This window comes from Camelus dromedarius, chromosome 4 (genome assembly GCF_036321535.1).
Source record: "Camelus dromedarius isolate mCamDro1 chromosome 4, mCamDro1.pat, whole genome shotgun sequence".
In the NCBI taxonomy this organism is placed as follows: Eukaryota; Metazoa; Chordata; class Mammalia; order Artiodactyla; family Camelidae; genus Camelus; species Camelus dromedarius.
This window is the reverse complement of record NC_087439.1, coordinates 29777698-29801063: the sequence shown is the minus strand read 5'-3', so window position 1 is coordinate 29801063 and position 23366 is coordinate 29777698. Positions and strand designations below refer to the sequence as shown.

Sequence of the window (23366 nt, the reverse complement as noted above, 5' to 3'; positions counted from 1 at the left end):
AGTGACGCACAAATCTAACTAAATTCATGATGTGGAGCCCTTTTCCCACCGTTTCTAGCAACACAGGTGAAAATTGTGATCTTCCATGTGATAGAGGATGAAACCAATCTTATAGCCTTTAATTATAGTGAGGTTTTTTTAAATTTCTCATTATTTCAGTATCTTTTTCTAGGTTAAAATATTTATTGTAAGACCACTCCCTCATAGAATGCTATCAAACCATTCATGTACTCATCTGATTATTCAATAAGTAGATGTTACTATATAAAATAAACAGCAGCCATTTATCAAGCGTTTACTATGTGCCAGGCACTGTGTTAAGTGCTTTACTCTATCATTTTTACATCTAACAGCCACATAAGGCACATACTGTTATTATCCCATTTAACAGATAGTGGCATTTGCCTGCTCAAGGGCCATATCCAAGTTCACAGAGTCAATACTTAAAACCACATCTCTGACTTCAGGGTCCACACTCTTAACCACTCAGCTATTCTGCCTCTACTGAGTGCTCATTGGGTGTCAGCTATTGTACTTAAAAAGAAGAAAGAACAAGATTTTTCTTTTAATGGCTATATTCCTTGTGGTCAAGGAACTTACAGTTCAGGGAAAAGACATGGTAAATAAGCATCTCATAATAACTGAGTCTGATAATCACCAAATTGTAGCAGTTTATGCTGCTATAGCTCACATCAAAGTCTCTTAATACACAATATCGAGCACTCTCTCTCTCTAGCATTTGTTTAGCACAAGGATCTTCAGACGGAATATTCCAGATGAATGACAGGAAATAAGACAATTAAAATACATACGTATGCTGACTTGAAGCTCAAACTGAAATAATCTAGAAGGCCTGTCCGGGCAACCCTAGGAAGCGTCATAAAGTCATCAAGACAGTGTGGTGTGGGTGGCCTGCCCTTTCTCCTGCAGCCAAAGCCTCCTGGAAGGGGACATGCTGTCTTTCCTCCTGTGCCTTCCCCTCTCCGGGGCAGATTCCAAAGCCCTATCAGGAGTCCCTTCACTGCTGTCATATAAGCAAGCATCCACTGGAGCCCAGAACAGCACGCACTCCCAGTATTCAAGTTTTATTCAAATCTTTGCTTGTCTTTGGCCTGATTTCTTCAAGCTCCCCAAGGCTGAGGGTTACTGCTAACTGCTGCTTTATCCAATTATCAGTCGTATGCAACCTTGTGGCATTTCGTAGCTGAAACAGACCTTAGAGATCATTTCCTTGAACCTGCTCATTACTCTGTCACCCCTCGGCATGTATACAATTAGTTTGCTCTGTTTAATTTGTATATACAGTTGATGCTTTGGTGGTGTACTTAAGGAATTTTCCTCTCTGCATTTCTCTCTCAGCTAGATTACATGATTCTCAAGGATAGGGAGTGTATGAGTACAAAGGGTCTTTGTTTTTTCTGCTTATCCCAATGGTTTTCAAGCAGTGCGTGCTCAGTAAAAGTTGTTGAGTGGAGAATCCAAAATATAAAAAGTAGTATAAGTACAGAAAGTGCATTTAGAAGTCCTTTTTTTTCTTTTAGTGAAGCAGCCCACCTATTCCTCAAAGTTTTTCTAAACTAATTAGGGCAGAATTCAGAACTGAGTTTGGACAGAGCTGTTATTATATCAGACAGTCAGGATATCAATTCACATTGAACATCTATCCTTATGATACTTGGGACTTCCTGGTTACCGATAACAGAAACCCACTCATGATTAAATAAAAGAAAACAAGATAGAAATCACTGTGAGGCTTCCAGGACAAGAAAAAAGTTGTGCTTCAGGACAGGGTCTCTGACACCAACAGAAAGGTGCCTCCCACCTCTCTTCTCTGCTTCCTTTTACACATAGCTTTTATCCATTTCCAGATCTATATTTCTCTCTCTCCTTAAGATTACCATAAGGGACAAGGTGGCCAGCAGGTAGCTAGTTTACATGTTGCAGGTGCAGCCACTCCAAAAAAAACCTGAATGTTCTTATTCCAATTCTAAATTTCCTAAAGAAGGGACTCTGATAGACCCAACTTGTGTCTTCTGTCAACCTCTGGACATGACCAGAGAAACAGGATCATGTCAAATGCTGGTTATTTCTATTCTAATGCAGAGAGAAGCTGATGAGAGAGAGATCCCAGGGTTGAGGGTGGTGGGGATTCAAACCTGGACAAAAAAAAAAAAAATCACAGAGAATCTACTATAATTTCTATGCCCATATACTCAGCTACTTTAGGTTCTCTAAACTCTGACTCAGAGAATTAAGTCCCAAAACTTACCTCTTGCATATATAGAAGTGCTCAAATGTTAGCTATTATAATTATTTAGGAGAAGTAGCTACTCAGTAAATGTGTGCAGTGATGATAGCCATAATGAATGATAAGAAGATTTTTTTACCTTTGACTTATGTCTCAATGTTTTATTCACTTATTTTGTGTCTAACATTTTATTTTATTTATTTATTTAAATGTCTCTAAATCCTACTCCTAATTCAATTTGCCTCCCCCCTCCCTTTTGAAACTAGTTGATTGCTCAATGGATAATTTAATTGCTCATAAAGTCTAATCTGGGAGAATTACTAAATTCTCCAGAGAGTCAGAGAATTCCAGTGGTGCAAGTTCATAGATTGCTATCATGGTATAACACATAGAAACAACCAGTGTAATATTTTCAAGGCCCCGTGAGCCAAGAGTTGTATAAGAGCCCCCATAGAAATAACCAACAAATTAATGACCAATTCCAGGCAAAGTCTAGGATTTTTTTAACCTCTTCCAACATATGTAACATGATAAATTCCACAAAGTAGCCCAGAGAGAAAAATGATAAGTACACCAGAACCAATGTTTTTTGAGTGTGGAAAATTCTAGAATGAGAAATAAACTATTCTTTGTGAGACCAAGACAACATACACAAGTTAAATATAACTGAGTGAGTGTTCTGCAGCAAGATACTCACAGTGAATAGCGTGACCAAAACCTCAGGATTCCAAATCTTCCTTCCCTACAGAGACTTGTATCTGCCCATTCATTATTTGGAGCAGGGATGACTGACTGTGGGACCCTCAAATCATGCATAATATAAAGAGACTGACCTCCCTCAGGCTTCCAGATTGTCAAGCAAGGCCATCCAGGGCACGATGGCATTAAAATCCAACAGTCACTGAACAATAAAATACGTTACAATTGGATGCAGTCCAGGCGAGTCAAGGTCTCATTATACAGGCCCTCGGGGCTGAGAAGAGGCAGGAGAACAATGATGGAAATGCGTGTTGCCATGGTGTCCCTGCTGCATCCCCTCGTTTCACAGGGGTGGAATCAAGTCTCTTTGAACCAATTTGGTGGCAAACATCTTCTGCTTACCTTTCACAGAACTCAGATCAACAGTGAATGCTCCTGCATCCCACACTCATCATTAAAAATGCTTACTCTTCAGGTTTCCTAAGCGACCTTTCCCTAGTCCTGGAATGGAGCTGGCTTTTTGGTAGCTGAGAGAAAAACACTTTTACTATGATGTGTATGCAGTTTTGACACGTGAGATTATCAAGAGAGAGAAGGGAGCATAGTCAGGAGCATGGAGCCACCACATATCATGAGAAAGAAGATCTGGGTTCTCAGCCGAGCTCTGCCACCAAATTACAGGGTAACCCTTCAGAAAACTCCTAAATTACCTGAGGCCTCGGTTTCTCCACTTTATCCAAGATATTGATTAAAAGATGCACAACGATTTTATGTAGGACTGAGAAAGGAAAACCACAGCCATTTATAATCGTAATATGCCATGCATTATAAAATGCATCCTGATTGCAGAGATGTTAAAATATGAAAAAAATACATTTTAGAATCAGTGATAAACAGTATAATTGATGGATGGGGTTTTAGTAAAATAGGTATTTCTGAAAGTGGTACTACCTGGTTGCTTGCTTTTTTTCAAGGAACGATTATTAGAAGTGTTGACTTCCCTTCCTTTTGCAGTTGCACTTAAGCAATTGAAAAGAGCTGCAGAAAAGAGAGGAGCAAGGCTTTTAAGGAAAATGCACTTTGATCTGGTAGGTGTAGAGTGACAGAATCAATTAGGCATCTGACAGTTAAATTCTTGGCCTATTCAAGACAAAATCCAATGTCGGGAATTTGCAAAAGGTCAGCTCTCACTCCCTGCTTACCAACCAGCTTTCAAAGTCACTGTCCTCATCCACCAGAATCTCCTCACTGCCAGAATCCTGATTCGTTAGCTCTTCTTTCTCTCCCTGTTTCCATCCCTTCATTTTTCCTTTCTTCTTTCCTTCCTTCTTTCCTTCCTTCTTCTGACCCATCCAAATTCATTAAGCACCTACTCTGTGCTTAATAAATAGCTAAGTCCTGTGCTCAGTGCTCAAATATAACAGTGAATAAAATAGGCAGGCTGAGCCCTCATCAAGAAACACACCCGTCTAGAGGGGAGATGGTTGTGGGAAAAGCAATTGCAACACAGCGTAACAGGAGCACAAATGACTCAGACTTGGAAGATCAGGGAAGTGACATCAAGACTGAGGCCTGAAGCATAATCAAGAGCATGCCAATTTATACAATAAAGTCCCTCACACCAGAAAACAGAATGCTCCAGTTAACTGACTTCTGATGAGCTAGAATAACTCAAGAACGATTGACCTACACATTCTGTTTTCTCCCATAATCTAGCCTTATTTTGTATTCCTCTCCAGGTTGCCATCTGCACCAGCCGAACAGTAGCCACGCTTCCACTCCACAGATCCTCTTCCCTGTGCTGCACACTAGTGCTCCCCTCTCTCTCAGTTGCGTAAAGGGCTCTCCTCCATGCTCTTCCACCCAATTACATCTATAACTTATGTAGCACCTGTTAGGCATCTCTGCACAATTTTCTTAGGAGAAAACTGAGATGTGGACAGGTTGAGCAACTAGTCTGAGGTCACACAGCTGGTAAGCAGCCAAGCAGAATTCAAACCAAGCCAGTTTGTGCCCAAAGTCCCTCCTCTTTCTGCACCACACTGGCCCACTGTAGCCAAAGCTCTTCTTTATTTCAAGGCCAAGCACAAGTCATACCATCCCCACAAGGTTTCACTCTGATAGTTGCAGCCCATGCAGATCTTACTTGCCCTAGTCTTTCTGTGTTTATTCTCTGGAGTTTGTTATAGACTGTGACATTGTTTTTAAATGAGCGTATTTTTCAACAAAACTATAAACAATTTATGGGATGAAAGTGTACTTTACATCTCTTTAGGATTTGGAATTATCAATGCTATCATTTATAGTTTTCATCCTCCAATGACAGGTAACAGGCTTTTCTTTTTTGTATACCTACATTAGAAGATCAGGAATATTAGTTATTTGTGGGGACTCTTTAGCTGGGTTCCATGTAAGGGACACTTCTGGTGATTGAGACTATAGAAGCTCTCAGAGACACCAGCCAGCCTGGTTTTGCTCTTAATTCAGCTCTCCTTCCAGGTAGTGCCATGAACTCAGTGAGTATCCACTGTAAATAAGAAATGAGCAAAACTTAAGGATGTAAAAAGTTTCCTGAGCTCTGAACTCCCTCCCTAAGCAGCCAGACCAGAAGAATATCCCTCTTTGAATGCAATCAAGCACTACTGTGGATAAGAAATTAGATTTTTCCATTGACATTTCTGAGGACATGAATTCTCAAATGGGTAAGAGCTGACATGTATTATTGGTTTTTATTCTTCCCCATACCTAGTTACTCCCAGGGTGTTCACGAGACACTTAGAGAAGTGCATTCACCCTACCAAGCTGCCAATTGATCATTTAGTACATTATTAAATAACTTATTACCAGAAAGAGGCAAAAGCACAGAGCAGAATTTGATTCCTTATCATTATTTGCCTGACAAATACAGCACTTTTCTCCAGGCTCTGTGCAGAGAATATTTAACAAGCCACATTAACTTCCAGGCATCTAGAATTGCACAGTTGAAAACAAAGGAAGCAGAAGAAAAAAACAGGAATGGTAAAGGGTGGGATAAGGGAAGATCTGAAAGAGAGCAAAAAAAGCAAATAAAAGCAAAATCAAGTACCAAAGAGGATGAAAGAGTATGTTCTAGCTACCTGGGAGAAATGGTATCTAACAGACCACAAAACAAAACTACATAAAAAGTTTTACTTGCCCTTTAGGCCAGAAGGCCTAGGAAATAAAAGCAAAAATTATTTCCACTTTGCCATAAATGTGCTGAGTTGAAGGCATAAGCCAAAGTCTTTATGTGGACCCCAGGTACAGTCTAACTATCTAGTTATGTGGATACAAACCATCCAGAGTAGAGAGTACAAACCTCTGAAACTCTCTTCTTTCTCACTCTGAGAATAAAAGGAAGCACCCAGAGTGATATATCCACATCCTCAGTTATCCAGGAATTTTACTTTAAAGATATCAGCCTTTGTCAGTTTTCACTACAATAGGCTTTTCTCTAGAATCTGTCCTTATTTTCAACATTTTAATTACTATTTCACATGTAAACAACCACATACACACACACACACACACACACACACACACACACACACACACACACACTAAAAAGCACACCATATGACTCTGGATTAGATGTGAAGACCTAGTTTAGAGGCTGCATTTTTTTTCATTGATCACATTTTACTATATATGCTAAATGTGTCTCAAAGACTATGTCAACTTCCAGTATCTCCCAAATCTCTAATTGTGGCCATGTAAGGTAGCATCAGTTCATAAAGGTCTCTTTAATAGCATGCAATTTTCATTACTAGGATGTATTCTTTCCAAGAAAATGCCAAGAGAAGAGATAACTTGAAGAGATTTGGCAAAACTTCTCTGGTCATTTGCAAGAGATAAACATTTCCTTTACCTCATTAATTCACATCTTTTGGCTTAGAGAATATGCATTATCCTTGCAATTATCACCAGCCTTAAAAAAAATAACTGGAAATTTTGCTAAAAATTAATGGTTCATGTTATAAATGGCAAAATTCCCCCAGCTGCATCTGCAACTTGCTAGAGCCATTCGTGGAGTATTGCTTTCCAGATGAAAATTAAGCTGGAAGATAAAATGGGAAAAACATCACAAAGTGCCATGTAATCTCCAGATATATTTGGGAGCAGCTTAATTTCCATTTGTCTAGGATCTCAGATGTTTACCATAAAGCTTTCACTTGGCAATGGGAAACCAGGCTTGCATGATAAATAATAGATATGTTATCTTAAAGGATAGTATGCATCGTGTCCATTTTTTAACCATCTATATGTCCTTTCAACAAATACATATGGAATATTATGTGTTCTTCATATTTTAGAAGATATAAAGAACAAGTCATGTGTGTCTACAAGGAACTTACAGACTTCGGGAGAGAAGATACACATAGAAAAAAATCTGGCAATGATCAAAGATAAGCAACTTATAATAACAGATCTATACCTCCCCACTCAAATTTTTTCTTACCTATATTAAGAGACAGTTTAGGGATAGATGTCTTCTCTGGGTTCATGTATTCAACTCATTAGGGTGAATCCACTAGTATCCATTTTCAAAATAATCTATTACCATTTTTGCATGTCAGTTTATTGAAATGGAGAAAAAAATGCACAAAGCATATTCATGGAACCATGAGCTGTCACTTTTATCTGTAGCACAGGGAGTTTGTAGAGTGTTTTAGAAGAGTAAGTTTGAAAAGATACGGCATATCCACACTGTAGAGCGTCTTAAAGGCAAGGTTCTGGTTAGGTTTAAGTAGGCAATAGCTGCTACTGAAAGTTTTTAAACACGGCCAAAGTTTGAAAAAAAAATCTGTCATTACTAAATTTACCCACACATGTGTGAATTTTGAACAGAAGATCTGAAAATAAGAGCAATTAGTTAGGAAGGTATTGTATTCTTCATAACCAGTGATAGAAGAATAAACTAAAGTAGTAATAAGGAGGGAAAAAATGAGTTCAGTTTTGATTACTTGGAGTTTGAGTTTAAACCCATGGGTAATCTTTCAGGTGAAAATATGCAGAAAACAACTGAAAATACAGGTTGAAGATAGGTCACTGCTGTGATACAGGGTTTGGAGATATTTTCTAAGAAGTGCTGTTTTAATTTGTGTGAGTAGATATAATCACTTATTCAAAGGCTATAGCTAAGGAGAGAAATGAGAAGAAGTAAGAAGGAACATTTTCATTTAGAAAGAAAGGAAGAGGCCCAAAGGACAAGTCTTAATAGTAGTAATAAAGAATCAGAGGAGCATAGAAGCACAGAGCATCACAATGTTCAAATAAAGTTTTAAGGTGTGTGTCTCAGTCTGTTTAGGCTGCTATAACACAATGCTATAAACTAGGTGGCTTAAACAACCAGCATTTCTTTCTCACAGTTCTAGAGGCTAGAAGTCTAAGATCAAGGTGCCAGGAAGGTTAGGTTCTTGGTGAGGGCTCTCTTCCTAGTTTGCAGATGGCTGCCTTCTTGCTCTATTATCACATGGTGGGAGGAGAAATCATCTTTCTCACGTTTCTTCTTATGAGGACACTAATGCCATTCATGAGGGTTCCACCCTCATGACCTAATTACCTCCCAAAGTCTCCATGTTCAAATATCATTACATTGGTGATTAGGGCTTCAACATTTAAATTTTGGAAGGACACAAACAAACATTCTGTCCACTGAAGTGTGGATGGCCAAGATGTCTCATACCGCAGAGTCAAGAGGTTAAGAACTAAGATTAGATCTTTTGAGTTACATAATATGAGATGTTGGTGACCAAGAAAAGAACTGTTTGAGCATAATATTGAGGTTGGAAGCCAGATTCCAAGAAGTGTGTGAGTTCCAAAGAGGTGGAGATGGCAGGTGCAGACTAAGATGTTTGTCAGTAGAGAAAAATGAAGAAGTAGAATCAGTCAAGGGGTCCTGGGGTCTTGTTTGTTATTTTTAACTACTTGTTTTTACAGTTTGTGTGTTTGTTTGTTTTTAGTTAATGGCAATTTGAGCATGTTTATCAAATGGAGGGAGATGTCCAGAGATGTCTCTGGAGAACACACTCAAGTAAAATATAGAGGGAATAACCAGCAGAGTAAGATCCCAGGAGAAGCAGGAGGCCGTGAGATCAAGCAGAAGGGACAAAGCAGAAGGTTGCCTCTTTGCCTGAGATTAGAAGAGTGGAAAATGGGTGAGGATGCTGAAAAATACTCAAGAGAAGGTTCCCTCACTCACAATGGTAAAGTATGCTTGAGATACCTCTAGAGTCAGAGGATGAAGACCAGGCTCAGAGAACGATCAGAAAGTTGAGACAGTTTAGAATCAGGACTCAGAAGCATGTGAGAGGGGACTAAAAGGAGAGGGCAAGTTACTGTCAGCCACTATGGAAAGTTCCACTGCAGAGGATCTACATACATTCATTTAAAGCTCTGGGATTGGTTTTGTGACTTACTCTGTGGATTACCAATAGCCTGTGAACAAGAAGAGAAAAAACCAAAAGTGACAAGGTAGAACAAGTCACTGTGTGTGCTGCTGTTTCCAAGTGTCCTTTGTGGGAACAGCTGGTGGGAATGGCAGAAGGTCTGTGGGTCAGGGAGATTAACACTGACAGCAAGCAAGTGCTGAAATTCTTAGCACTGACATCCACTCTGGATGGGGAGGTCACTGAGGCCCAAAGCACAAAAGCTGGTGACCAGATGCTGTTTCTGAACACAAGGTATGGGCAGACGCATGTGCACATAAGGTCAAGTCTTTGTACAACATTCTCCTTAGAAACATGGGTTACAGGCATGGGAAAATTCCTCATTCCTTCTGAGGTGGACCAGCTCTTGGTATCCAAATTAATCCAAGGGAGTATTGCCTCACCCTCTAATACAGCTCAGGACCTGTATACCTAGATGGCTGCTGAACTGTCCCAGCAGAAGCGTCCACACTAAACACTGACCTTAGCTTCACCAAGACAGCTCAGGCACAAACATTAAATGTGTAGTTACTTCAGAGGCAAAGCTCCAGAGGACATGGAAGACAGCAGAAAACAGTAGTGAAATTCTTTTTAAAGTGTATAGATGCACAATGTGCACAGAATTTCTGACCATACAGGAAACTTCCCATGTTCTCTCTGTTCATTTGATCTGTAGCATTGTCTATAATATCCCTTTAAGTATGAGGGCCATAGTACCTACTCCAATTAGATAAATCTTCCACCAATAAAGAAATATCTTGTTTCACTAGTTTTGAGTTCATTCAGTTGCCAATAACATTTTGATTTTCAGCTGAATAAACAGGCGGCTATTTAGATGTATGGCGCACTTGAAAGAAGCTTTTTAGGACACAGAAGTCAAGTCGTTTACTTTAACATTAGTAAAGATAATATAGCTGAGTTGAATTACCCATTTGGGGATGCATTCCTTCCCAAGGGAAACTACAAAGTTATCTTCACAAGCAGATATCCCACACACAATTAGACACTGGGGATAGGATAAAGTGTTATTGTATTTATCACTCTGAACTACAAAGCCTTCAAATAAATCCAATTACCCACTTAGATAACCAAAGAAATGTGCTTTTCAGGGCAAGTAATCTGTTTCATAGAAAAAGTTTCTGCATGTAAAGAATGCTGTATGAAAGAATGAAATCAGATCAGGTCTCCCTCTCCCTTACTCCCTTCTCCCCTTCCCTCCCCTCTCTCTCTCCTTCCCTCCCACCCTCCCTCTCTACCAGGTGGAGCTGGCTGTTAGCAGGGCTCTCTGGGGGTGGGAGAAGTGAGGATGGCTGCTTTCCAAAGGCAGCCCTCAGAGCATGGCATGGATCAGAGGCTATAGCAGAAGTTGTGCAAACAACACAAGAGTCAGTGGAGTCCATTCTCCGGCTCTGCAGGCATGAATTTTGACTGATCCAGAGGCTAAAGGAGGTAGTTACAGCCCAGACCTGCTGATAGTATGTTTCTGATTATAAGAATTTTGGAGAAGGAAAATTGCTTGAAAATACTTCAAATGATAAACCAATAGTATCTCACTGTGTCTGAGGGGTACTGACTACATCACAGAGTTCTAACAATAAAGATTTTCACAGTCTGAGTGATCAATCACAGGTCCCCAAGAAGCACTATTCAGTCCAACTTCCCACCTTGGCCTGTGCTGTTCTGTCCATCAAAAAGGAGCTCCTTCCCTGGTTTGGGCTTCCTTCCCACTCGCTTTCAATGCCCAACTCAGACCTTAGCACTTCCAAAGTGCCTCCCTTGGCAACTCCAGCTCTCAGCCCTCTCTTCCCCTCTGAAACCTCCTATCACCTATTGTCTGTCACTCATGTGTCTCATTTATTCCACAAGGCACTATAATGTTAGCTTTCACATGTATATCTTGACTGCTTGATTGCATTGTGGCTGTTCAGCATCACAGAATTTGCTCCAGCCGCAAAGATTCTGAATGCTACCTCTGCAGTCACTGAGTAGAGAGCTGAAAGTCCCCTGGGTTAAGGGGCAGATCTGAGTAAATACCCACAGTCCAATAAGTGCCTTCGTGGGTACACAGGTGAGTCAACCCAACCAACCTCAGACACAGTGTGGTGTAAAAAGGGACAACAGAAGAGCAGAAGAGGAGCCCCATGAGCCACTGCTCTTCTGTAAATGTTTGAATTTGGTTGCCATAGAGAAACACATCAAGCTCAGCTCTGAGCACAGCAGAACTTGGAAGGGCGGGTATTTGCTGGAGGAGTCCACGAGGTCAGACATGGAGGCCTAAGGAGACCTGAGGTCATCTTCAAACATGATTCACAATTGCCAAAGGTTTCCTTTGTCTCAGCCTCACTGTCATGATGCTCCCATGACAAAGAAGCATGGAGGGCTGGCTTGACCACAGAGCTGTGGTGACCAGGCCTATTGCTGTACTAATGACTCGGAGAAGAGGAAAGTGTAAGTGTGGCCCAGCAACAGTTTCCTTACTAAAAACAGGGTAGAGTCTTAGAGCTGATGTGGTATAAACTGCAGCCAACTCTTGCTTCTGGGCTTTGCTCACACGGCAGATTCCTCTGCAGAGACCATTTCCTGAGAGTATCTTCCTGGGTAGCTATGGGAACTGTCCACTCAACTTGTGACCTCATCCACACAAACACCCTTCATTGCCTGTGGGCTGGTTCCACAGTAAATAGAAGCAAACTAACCTTAATCAAGTTCTGGTCATCATCCACAACAATCGTTAAAACTGTGTTCATGGTTTTCATCCAGGTCAAGGGGACGTGCACTCTCCCGAGACCAGGTAAGTTTACTTCTTCTCAACTTCCATGGCCTTCAGCCTTGATTCTGGCGATGTGGAGGTCTTGTTTTCAATCGCTAGGTGCTACCCAATGAGCAGGGAAACTCAAGCCCAGAGAAGGTAAGATATTAATCTGTTTAGCACCAAATTTTATTCTAAGACTCAAAGTCCTTCACATGTGACCCCCATGGAAGCTATATGACCATGTGTTTGGAGAGCACCTAAAATTCCTAATATACCAAAACCACCAGAATTCCTATAAAACAATAATCTTTTAAAAACTGGGGGTGTATAGCTCAAGTGGTAGAGTGCATGCCTATCATGCACAAGGTCCTGGGTTCAATCCCCAGTACTCCATTAAAATAAATAAATAAATAGACCTAATTACCTCCTCTCTCCAAAAATTAAAAATAGACAAATAAATAAAAAGTGGGGGAAACATTCCTTTTATCTCAATTTACTATAATACATCAAACACACATAAACACCATTCTCTTAGGTATTCCTTCTTGGATTTTATTTTTAATGAAACATTTGGTATCAAAACATATTTTAAAAATCTAATATCAGCAATTACTATTTTAAAATGCAAAGCTTTTTGCCTCAAAAATACAAAAATTTCAGACCTCATAAGGCATTAATCAGCTCTTCAATCAGCTCTTTGCTGAAATGAATCCTAAGAGCTTTTTATGTATTACTTTGAATTCGCTGTTGACTTGGAAAAGCAGGGAATTTTTGCCCCTCATAGTTCCTGAGAACTGCTTCTCAAGAGCAAAGAGCTCTCCAGCAACAAGAATGAAATGGGGAAAACAGCCCTCCACGTCCCATAAGCTTTACAAATGAGCCTATTTCTTGTCCAGTGGATTTCTTAGTTTTTGTCTTCCTCATTCAACCCCTAAAATGAAGCCCTATCCAGATGTCTACATTTAGCCTATGCTCAAGGAGACCATATTCTGGCCTTTATCCAGTCATACCCCTCCTCACAAAGCAAGACAGACCTCCTCATACCAACCCCACACTTCTAGACGATGTCCCAGGCACTCAGGACTCCAGAATTCCCTACCCAAATAGCCTAAGCCTGTTTCTATGGCCAGATGATACAGCCCTGTCTTGAGAATCACCCCATAAGACAGGCACAATTAGAATAATCAGTCTTCAAATGCATTCGTATTTTTTAGGAGAGATTTATTTTAAAAATCATCCCTTCTCATTGTCGTAAATTTAATGAAGTTATAAAGGCTGGGAGGGTGGTGGGAACCAGTGACTTCATCCCCTCATTCTATGGTCCAGCACTGTGGGAAGAGCAGGAGCCTGGCTCTGGCTGGAATCTCAGCTACAGCTGCTATAGGTCCACAACCCCTTTTCTGAATCCCTAGTGGCAAAATGTTTTGAATTTCAGAATTCAGGGCATGTTAGAAGGTGACAGGATACATACGACATAAAACATCACACTCCCAGTGGGGTCAGCACAATAATATCTCTTCAAAAGACACATCAACATCCACACTATCATGGGCTGAATGTTTATGCCCCATCAAAATTCATATGTTGAAGTCCTAACCCCCAATATCTCAGAATATGACTGTATTTGGAGCTAGGAGTCTTTAGAGAGGTAATTAAGTTAAAATGTGATCATTAGGCTGGGTCTTCATCCAACAGGACTGATGTCCTCATAAGAAGAGGAAATTAGGACACAGACAGACACAGAGGGAAGACCTTGTGAAGACACAGAAAAGACAGCCATCTACAAGCCAAGAACAGGGGCCTCAGAAGAAACCAGCCCTTCCAACACCTTGATCTTGGACTTCCAGCCTCCAGAGCTATGAGGAAAAACAATTTCCGATGTTAAATTGTACCTTATTATGGCAGCCTGAGCAAACTAACACACTTACTAAGTAAAGATGATAAATAACTTCATGTCATTAAAGGTTAAATTCCACTCCCAAATGAGTTATGAAAAAACTTCCTGTTTTCAGAGGTTTTTTGGCTTTCAGAAGAGAATTGAGTACGGGCCTGGTGTCCGTGGGTCTGTGAACAAGCTGTTTCCAAGCTCTTTCCAAGACCACACAGAGCAACATGAGTTCTTCAACACCATGAAAGCTTCTTTACAGCCTGGCTGCCCATGGTTCGAGGCCGCCCTATGAACAGATTTCAGATGAATACGAATCTTGTCAATGAAACAACTCCTGTTATACAAGGTCCCCTTGCAAGGAAATCCTGAATTAGCCTCCCACTAGGTCCTCCTAAGTTGGCTGAATTCTTTAGATACTTTGAATTCTACAGCCTTATTACTCCCTCCATTTTTGTACCATTGGGTAACAGACATCCTTTCCCTCTCCATTATGCTAACATTTTGGTTGGATTTCTACACTGAATCAAAAGAAGGGGGATCACCTCAGAGCTTCTATTGGGTAATAAGTACATATTTGTGGACGTAAGAGAAAAATAAACCATTTGTAAATAGTTTTATTCAACAATCAGCTGTCCTTCCCCCACTTTTCCGAATCCTTAATCAAGGCAGGCAGCCAGTTGCTAAATTTGATAGTTTATTATCTAGCAGTAAAACAAGCTCAGTTACTAAGCTCTTTAAAGAAACACTAAGTACCATTTTTATTCCCAGAATTCCTTTCTTAGCCCTCACTGGCTTTGTTTCTTGAGTTTCTTAATTTTTCCTAAACTGAATCATTCTCCCCTAAAATTCTACCTTGCATGGTCCTCACCAAGTCACAGAAAACCTTACTTTCAAAGACAGCTTATTTCCCATTACATAGTTATATAACAAGAACAATAATAGTAGTAATCATGATGATAATTATAATAGAAGGCAGCAATTATGCTTCCCCAAATCAGACACTATTTTAACCACTTTTGCATAGTACTCATTTAATGATCAGAAGTCTGTTGCTATTATTATTATTATTATTTTCATTTTATGGATGAGGAAACTGAGAGACAGGTAAAATCACTTGTCCAAAGTCACATTCTAATAAGCGACATAACTGAGACTTGAACTCAAGCATCCTGACTATTCCTAGCCAATAACCCTGCACCCATCCAGTTGTTCACTGTTTCTGTAGGCAAACACAAATAGCCACATACACAATCCCAATGAGAAATATTGCTTTCAGTGTATATGCAATGTCCCTTTCTAGAAGACTTTATTTTTTTAGAGAAGTTTTAGGTTTACAACAAAATTGGGAGGAAGGTACAGAGATTTCACATATACCCCCTGTATCCACATATGCATAGCCTCCCCCATTTACCAACATCACTCACCAGAATGGTATCTTTTTCACCAAGATGGCACCTACTTTGATACAACATAATCACCGACAGTCCCTGGTTTACATCAAGGTTCACTCTTGACGTTGTACATGCATTTGGACAAACATACAATGATACATATCCACCAGTAAAATATTATACAGAGTATTTTCACTACCCTAAAAATCCTCTACGTTCTACGTCTTCATCTCCCTCCTCCTCCAACCCCTGGCAAGCACTGATCTTTTTTTATCTCTGTAGTTTTTCTTTTCCTGAATGTTATCTGGCTGGACTCATACAGTATGTAGCCTTTTCAGATTGGCCTCTTTTATGTAGTGATAGGCCTTTAAGGTTCTTCCATGTCTTTTCATGACTTGATAGTTCAGTTCTTTTTAATGCTGAATAATCTTCCACTATCTGGATGTACCACAGTCTGTTTACACATTCACCAAATGGAGGACATCTGGGTTGCTTCAGAGTTTGGTCAATTATGAGTAAAAATGCTATAAACATCTGCATGCACATTTTTGTGTGGACATAAGTTTTCAACTCCTTTTGGTAAATACCAAGGAGCATAACTGCTGGACTTTATGGTAAAAATATGTTTAATTTTATAAGAAATCACCAAACTGTCTTCCAAAGTGGCTGTATCATTTTGTATTCCCACCAGCAATGTGTGAGAGTTTCTGTTTTCCATATCCTCATCAGCATTTGATGCTGTCAGTATTCCAGATTTTGGCTATTCTAACTGATATGTAGTGACATCTCACTTTTGTTTTAATTGGCATTTCCCTGATGACATATGATGTGGAAGATCTCTTCACATACTTATTTACCATCTGTGTATCTTCCTTGGTGATGTGTTTGTTAAGGTCTTTGGCCCATTTCTTGATTAGGTTGTTTGTTTTCTTATTGTTGACTCCTACTTTGTTTTTAGAGTAAATTGTGTTAACAGTATGGTTATTAGAAAGAGCATTGGACTGAAAAAATTTTATAAGGCTCTCATTTCATTGACTTGTGACCTTGGAAAAACCACTTATATATACCAAGGAAGTTGATTTAAGCATAAAGTCAGAAAAATTAGGGCATATCTGTGAAAGAGAAGAACCCAAAATTTGCTAACTGTAGACTACGAGTCAGAGATCTCTTACAGCACATAATCTCAACGCAAATCCTCCTAGGTCTGTGTGATGGGATGGAAAATGACCCCACAATATACAGGTCCATGTGCTAATTCCTGGAAAGTATGAAAGGTATGAATGTAATCTTATTTGGAAAAAAAGGTCTTTGCAGATATAATTAAGTTAAGGATCTCCAGATGGGGAGACCATCCTAGATTATGTGGATGGGCCAAATCCAATGGCAAACACTCTCAAAAGAGACATACAGAGGAGGCAGATAGAAGAGGAGGAAGACATGTGGCCACAGAGGCAGAGATTGGAGTGATGCAGCCATAAACCAAGGAATGCCGACAGCCTCCAGACACTGGAAGAGGCAAGGACCAGAATCTGCCTTAGAGCCTCTGGAAGGAGCACAGTATGACCAACACCTTGATTTCAGACTTCTGGCTTCCAGAACTATGAGAGAATAAATTTCTTTTATTTTAAGTCACCTAGTCTATGGTAATTTGTTACAATAGTTACAGGAAACTGACACAACCAGTATTATAAGGACTGACCATCAAAGGGCTAGCAGGTGCCACATGCAGTTTATCTTAACGTTCACGTAAGTATGCATATTTCCATTTTACAAGAAAGAAAACTAAGTCTCAGAGAATACACTCCTCCTGTTCACCTCAAAAGGACAGTATGCAAATTAAATGGGATATTTATACAAGACAAGTCTTTGAGAACTATAAAACACCACATCATAAAAGCTATGATGATAATGATAACGATGATGATGATGATAATGATGAATTTGATTATACAGGGTGGGGAAAGGCACATTTTTATGAATCAAATATTGAAGATAATACACATTAGAAAACTTCCTAAACAATTATTTCCAGTTTTCAAAAATTACAATATAATACACATAATAAAATATAACTAAATCTTTTTTAATGATTCAGAAGAATCAGGTAGCTCCTCAGTCTTCATTATGAATATTAATTATTGTTGCATTGTCAAAGCAATAAAAAGACTTCTGTTTGGAGCTGATGAAACTAATATTTATGGAATGCTTACCGTGTGTTAGATAGAGTGCCAGGGCTTTCATAAGCATTATCTGGTACCTGTCAACTTCTAATTCTTTTTCGTTTAGCTCTCTCCATATGTGGTCAACAAGATAACAACCCAAAGGAGCAATGCCCTTTCTGATAGCATTGGTATTCTTCTATCATCTAACTGAAGAGCCTGCCATTCAAGTACCAACAGACATACAGTTATAACAGTTCTGGGGAAGATATTACTTAACACTTCATCCAATACATCTGGAGGTGCGGCAAGTAATGAGTCAAGTCTCCTCTTCTAAAATGGACACACTTCCATTTGCATGTTGATAAGAACACTTTCATGGCCATTTAGACCTTCTCAAATAGTCTCACTCTAATTAGTATTGACACAATGATATTAGCCTAGAGTATTCTCTTCACATGCATCCTCTGAAACATTCATCAAAGTTGTACTTCTTGTCTTAAGATGTTGACATTTGAACAAAGAAAAAGCAAGGTTGTAAATAGGCAAAATATTTTAATGGACCTGTTCAAGAAGGCTTTACAGTGAAATCTAAAAAGAACAGGGGGGATAATTTTTCAGATAAAATGCTAAAACCAAGCACTGTGGAAGAAAAGTCATTAAAAGAAAAACTAATCATGAACAAGCAAGCTAGTTATTCTCTGGAGGAAACAACTGGGGAAAGGATCCAGAATAATACACACAACATCCAGTGCCCATAAATCTATATGGATAGTATGAGGCATGAAAAAGGGAATGCACATGTTAATGCAAGGAGGAAATCTAGCAGTGCATTGATACTAATACTAGGGTTTTTTTAAATAGGGGTAGACCAAAACATCAAAAACCAAATAGATATTACTTCCCCATAAATTCAGAGGAATGAGGTTTTTACCTTAGTGGCAACAGAAGAGTTCACCTTGTTCAAGGAAACGCACCAGCTGAGAAGGAGAAAGATCATTGTGCGTGTTAAGAAAGCATTCAGTATAAGAATTATATATACTACATGTATAATTAAATGAACATTAATGTTAATGTATTGTCATTAAGTAAAAGAACGTCTTATTCTTGAGAGATATGTTCTGAACTACTTAGGTGTGAAGTGCTGGAATGTCTGCAACATATTTCAAATGGTTCATTAAAAACATATCCAGGAAAGGTCTTTGAGGAAGAGAGAACAAGATTTAAATGTGGCAACAGTTGTTGAATATAGATTCAGGTGCTGGTATAATGCACATTCATTAGACAAGTCTTTCAACTTTGTTTATACGTTTGTAATTTTTTCAAATTAAAAATTTGGAGAATAAAAGAAAATATTCGCCTGACCTTACCAACTCAAAATCCTCGCCAAAGTCCATCTAATGATACCTCAATCTTTCCATTACTTTCAACACAAATATCTGAATAGCAATTGTGTAAAAGAGGGGAGAAACAGACTATAATGCTTTAAGGCGGAAAGAATATTTGAGTTCTTGCAGGCAAGGTAAAATTTACTAACAATAAGGCAAAACTTTCTAAAAGTCTCAACTTTTATTCCAAAAAATGACCATTCCAAAAAGTGGCTTCCTAATACCAGGAATGCTAAATGGATGTTAGAGAGTGAGGACCAACAGAGCACTGGGTTAATACTTAGAAGGCATGAATATGAGATGCAGCTTTGCCAAGAATTAGCTTCATGAATCATGTCATATCTGGGTTTTGGTGGCACTTGCACTTGATGACCACCAAGAACCCTTTGGCTCTGTATTGCATTGCTGTGCATCTAAGAAGTGCCTGACACACAGCTCGGTCGGAGACTTCAACTAACTGGGGCATGATTTTATTTGTTTTTTGAAAAGCTAGATTCTTCAATAATTCTACCCACAAACCACTGTCCCTTTGCTCATGTTTGTTTGTTTGTTCATTCGTTTGTTTGTCGCTGGGGGCTAAAGGCTTAGAGCTGTCCTTGGCCCTCCCATATCTACATTCTTAAAAAATGTAAAAATAAACAGTTTTTAAAGGGTATTGCCTGTAGCTTCCTCTAACTATGGATGGTAGACCCAGTTTCAATGGTTTTAATTTTGCCTTTAACATTTAAATACATTTTAATCCAGGAACGAACATCAACTGGTAAACATTTTCTTTTCCATATGTGGCTAGAGACTAAGATATATGCTTTTTATATGCTCCTAACATTATTCATAGGATATATTTATAGTGTTCATTTCATCAAATACTGGACTCCCATTTCCAGAATTTTTTTAATTCCCTGTGTTTCTTCAGAAGACAGGAATAAACAATCTTGTAATACATGATGGTTCAATACAGTTAAAAGAGCTCTAGGCTATTTATAGCAATTAGATCATAAAGAGGGAAACAAACCATATGTACATTTATTATGTCCATAAAATGTAACATATGGAAATAAATTCTGACAGCCATGGTGAAACTACTTGCATGTCACATGTCAGCATGTACTATGGGAATTAATGAATAGGATTTGTCACAGTGCTTTCTTTTTAGAACTAGAAGGGTCAAATTGCCATGATAAATATTAGCTGTGGCTAACACTGGATGACATCTTAGGGACAGAGATGGACATGTCCTTATCTCACCTTCCTTAGTCTTAAATTCCTCTGTGATAATTCCCCAGGGATGGCATCACACTCCAGCCTTGTTCCACACTCCAAGATGCCAGAAGAAGCTTCTGCCTCTAAGGGTCTCCTGAGTCAACAACAGCAAACCCTACTCCTGGGGACTGAGGCCTTGGCTATTATGTCGGTGGCAGAAACAACAATGAGGTGCAGCTTCTGTCTGCTTCACCTGGCAGAGTGGTGCCTGAGCCCGGAGCCCTGCCCGGTAAGGGAAGCCGCTTTGCTTCTGCATCCGCCCAGCCTTCTGTGCAGACAGCATCATGCCAGGTGCCAGTAAAGTAGAAAGACAAGGCAACCAAAGAATCAGAAGATGGAACCCACCCCCTGAGAGAGTCAGAATGTACCAAGCACACATAACATAATTACAGTATGACCCAAAATTTTGTCATTTATACTCTCTCACTGAATTCGAAGGACGGTGGATGCTATTAACTGCTGAGAACAAAAAGTCCTGATTCTCATAATAATGGCCTTTGTTTAGCATCAAGTAGTGGGTGGAAGCATTCAAGGGTGATCAATGGTGCTTCATGAGAAGGGGAGGCAGGGGAAAGCAACGGAAAAGCACCCAGCAGACACAGGGGTGGGCGGCTGGAGCCAGCAAAGCCCTCATATCACTTGGGAGCACTTCCAGAGAAGGGACCTCCTGTCTCCAGGCTGAGGAGAGAGACAGGGGAACAGATTAATGGAGAGGTTGAGTGGAGGGGTTGAAAGATGCTCTCTGAATGTGTGACGTAAAACCCACCTTTTCCTTCCCTATATGACTTTGTATAATCTTCATTTCTCAGACATGCTCTGTGGAGTATATTTCCTTGGAGGGCATAGCAAAGCCTTGCTGATTCCTCACTGGAGTCTTGAGCAAGGAAAATGCTATTCGTGTAGACTTATGTCTAGTCTACAATGGAAATATCACAAAGCAATAAGCTAATATGTGTTCAAATTCTATCTGCCTATAAGGCCCCATTCAAATGACAACCTAACCCAAAAAGCCTCAGTTTAAAGTAGGTTCTCTTTCCTCTGAGCTCCTGTATTATTGATATTATTGGTACTGTCTGTACCTCTTTTGGGGAACTCATTACTACTATCTGTGGTACTTAACTACTACTACCAGATATGTGTGATCTCTCCTTCTAGGCTACACATTTCCTGAAGACATGATGTGTCTGAGGCATCTTTGTAACTTCACATTGCCTTGTACAGGGCTTGAATGTATTAAATGTCTGTTGAATGAATAAGTAAATTTATGAATGTTGAAATGTCATGAAGTATACATGACATACATAAATAATGAAGAAACACTATGTACAGGCCGGAGTGGAACTGGTCAGGTAAGGCATTTAGGCAGAAGTAACTTTTGAGCAGTTCATAGATAAAATAGAGGACGTGGATCAATGTGGATCATGAACAGCATTCTAGAGGAGAAGAACAGTATTATTAGAAAAAGCACTGACCACGGTGATCCACAGATGGAGCTCTGTATTTATAGTAATCCCTATGTTTTTCCCACTGAGGAAGAAAAGTAGGCTCTAGTCCTCTTGGGTTAAAGCACAGTACTGTGGGAAGAGGATAAGGAAGAATCAAAGGTACTAATCTGCACTGGAAAAAAATGCACACATACATACATACATACATAAACCTTTTATGATAGGAGTGAAATATACACTGAAAATATAAGGCACAAACATTACTAAGTAATTCCAAGAACACTATATGATGTCTTTCCAAAACACAGCAATGCATTTCCCATGTTAATTTACTCCATTAATAGCTGGCATAAACCTAGGGCATTTATAGCTACTCTGGTGTGAACAAATGATCTGCTGGGCTAGACCAGTTTATTAGAAGCCCACTCATTTATATATTCAATGTTCAATTACTCAAATATTCATTGAATCCCAAATGCGTATAAAGCACTTGCTAAGCAATTTGGGAAACGCATACAAGTTTAAGACAAGATCCTTGTTCTCACAGAAATTATTGTCTAGTTTGAAAGACCAGAATTCTGTGGTAAGTGAAAAATCATCAATCAAAAGTAAAATTTCATAAATCAAAAATAAAAGATTTATGTGATGTCTGTTACATGTGAATATAAGTAAACCACTTAGAAAGGACTTTCAGAGATGGGGGCCAGCCACTGAGCTAAAGTACCTCGTGGAAAAGGTGGCCTTTGGTCTAGGACTTGAAGGAGGTTACGGCTACATGGAGTTTTAGAAAGGGCATTCCAGATCCACAGCAAGGCACTGGTACAAATACTCAGGGCTATATAGTTTATTCCTGGAGCACTAAATATCCAAAATTCCAGACTCACTGGAATGGAAGGTAAATATGGAGAACAGAAAACAAAATAATGGGTTGGGCACAGATTGTATAAGGGATTTTTCTGCTATTCCCAAGGCCTGCTGAATGCCCAAGACTTTTCCAACAGCTCAGGCAGTTGTAGATTTTCCCATGACTGGAATTTACCTGCGTTATTGAAAACAGCTGTTTGGTTTCTCATGGGTAACTTTCCAATTTATTACCTTGAAGTACGGATTGTTTTCATTTTCAAAAAAAAAATCAAAACCCACACAACATTAGATATCATGATATATTCCCTGAAGATTTCAATATTGTCTTTCAGATATTCAAAAACAAGGAAATTTCATTTAGCCATACCAAGTTAATTTATTCTGTAAACAGTAAGCATAATCCTATAGCATTTATAGCAGCAAAAACAGAACCTCTGAAGTTGATAAATGAGGGCCAAAGTATCAGAAATAATTTACATTTCCAGATTATAGCCAGAGTAATGAAACCCTTTAGGATTATTAAAATGCATTTTGTACGGTGTATTTATTACTTGGCATCTCTTATTTATGACTCATAGAAAGGCGAAGCTAAGTGAAATAAAACACAAACTATACTTTCACTAGAATAACGAGATCCTATTCATTCTCTTGGCCAAATATACTTTTATTAGGTTTTAAATGGTTGTGTTGGTTTGATTCTTGGGAGCAATGTTTTCCTTTTACAGTTTACCTATCTTGGAGGCCCTTCTTAAGCAAACTAATTTAGCATAAAGAAAACACTGTATGTAGGTCTTGGAGCTAAGCTATATTATTTAAAACACCTGGT

The 23366-nt window shown here is 39.2% G+C and overlaps 1 long non-coding RNA gene across 4 annotated transcripts in view; it reads right to left on the bottom strand.

The window, feature by feature from the left end:
• Positions 1 to 23366, bottom strand: part of LOC105094634 (uncharacterized) — a 525835-nt gene that overhangs the window by 408221 nt on the left and 94248 nt on the right. For 3 of the 4 annotated variants that reach the window (XR_010380576.1, XR_010380574.1, XR_010380577.1), the window contains exon 4: positions 18518 to 18563. The exons of the other annotated variant lie outside the window; for it this stretch is intronic. This is a non-coding gene — a long non-coding RNA (uncharacterized LOC105094634). The remainder of the gene's footprint in view (positions 1 to 18517; positions 18564 to 23366) is intronic. 4 annotated transcript variants of the gene reach the window in all.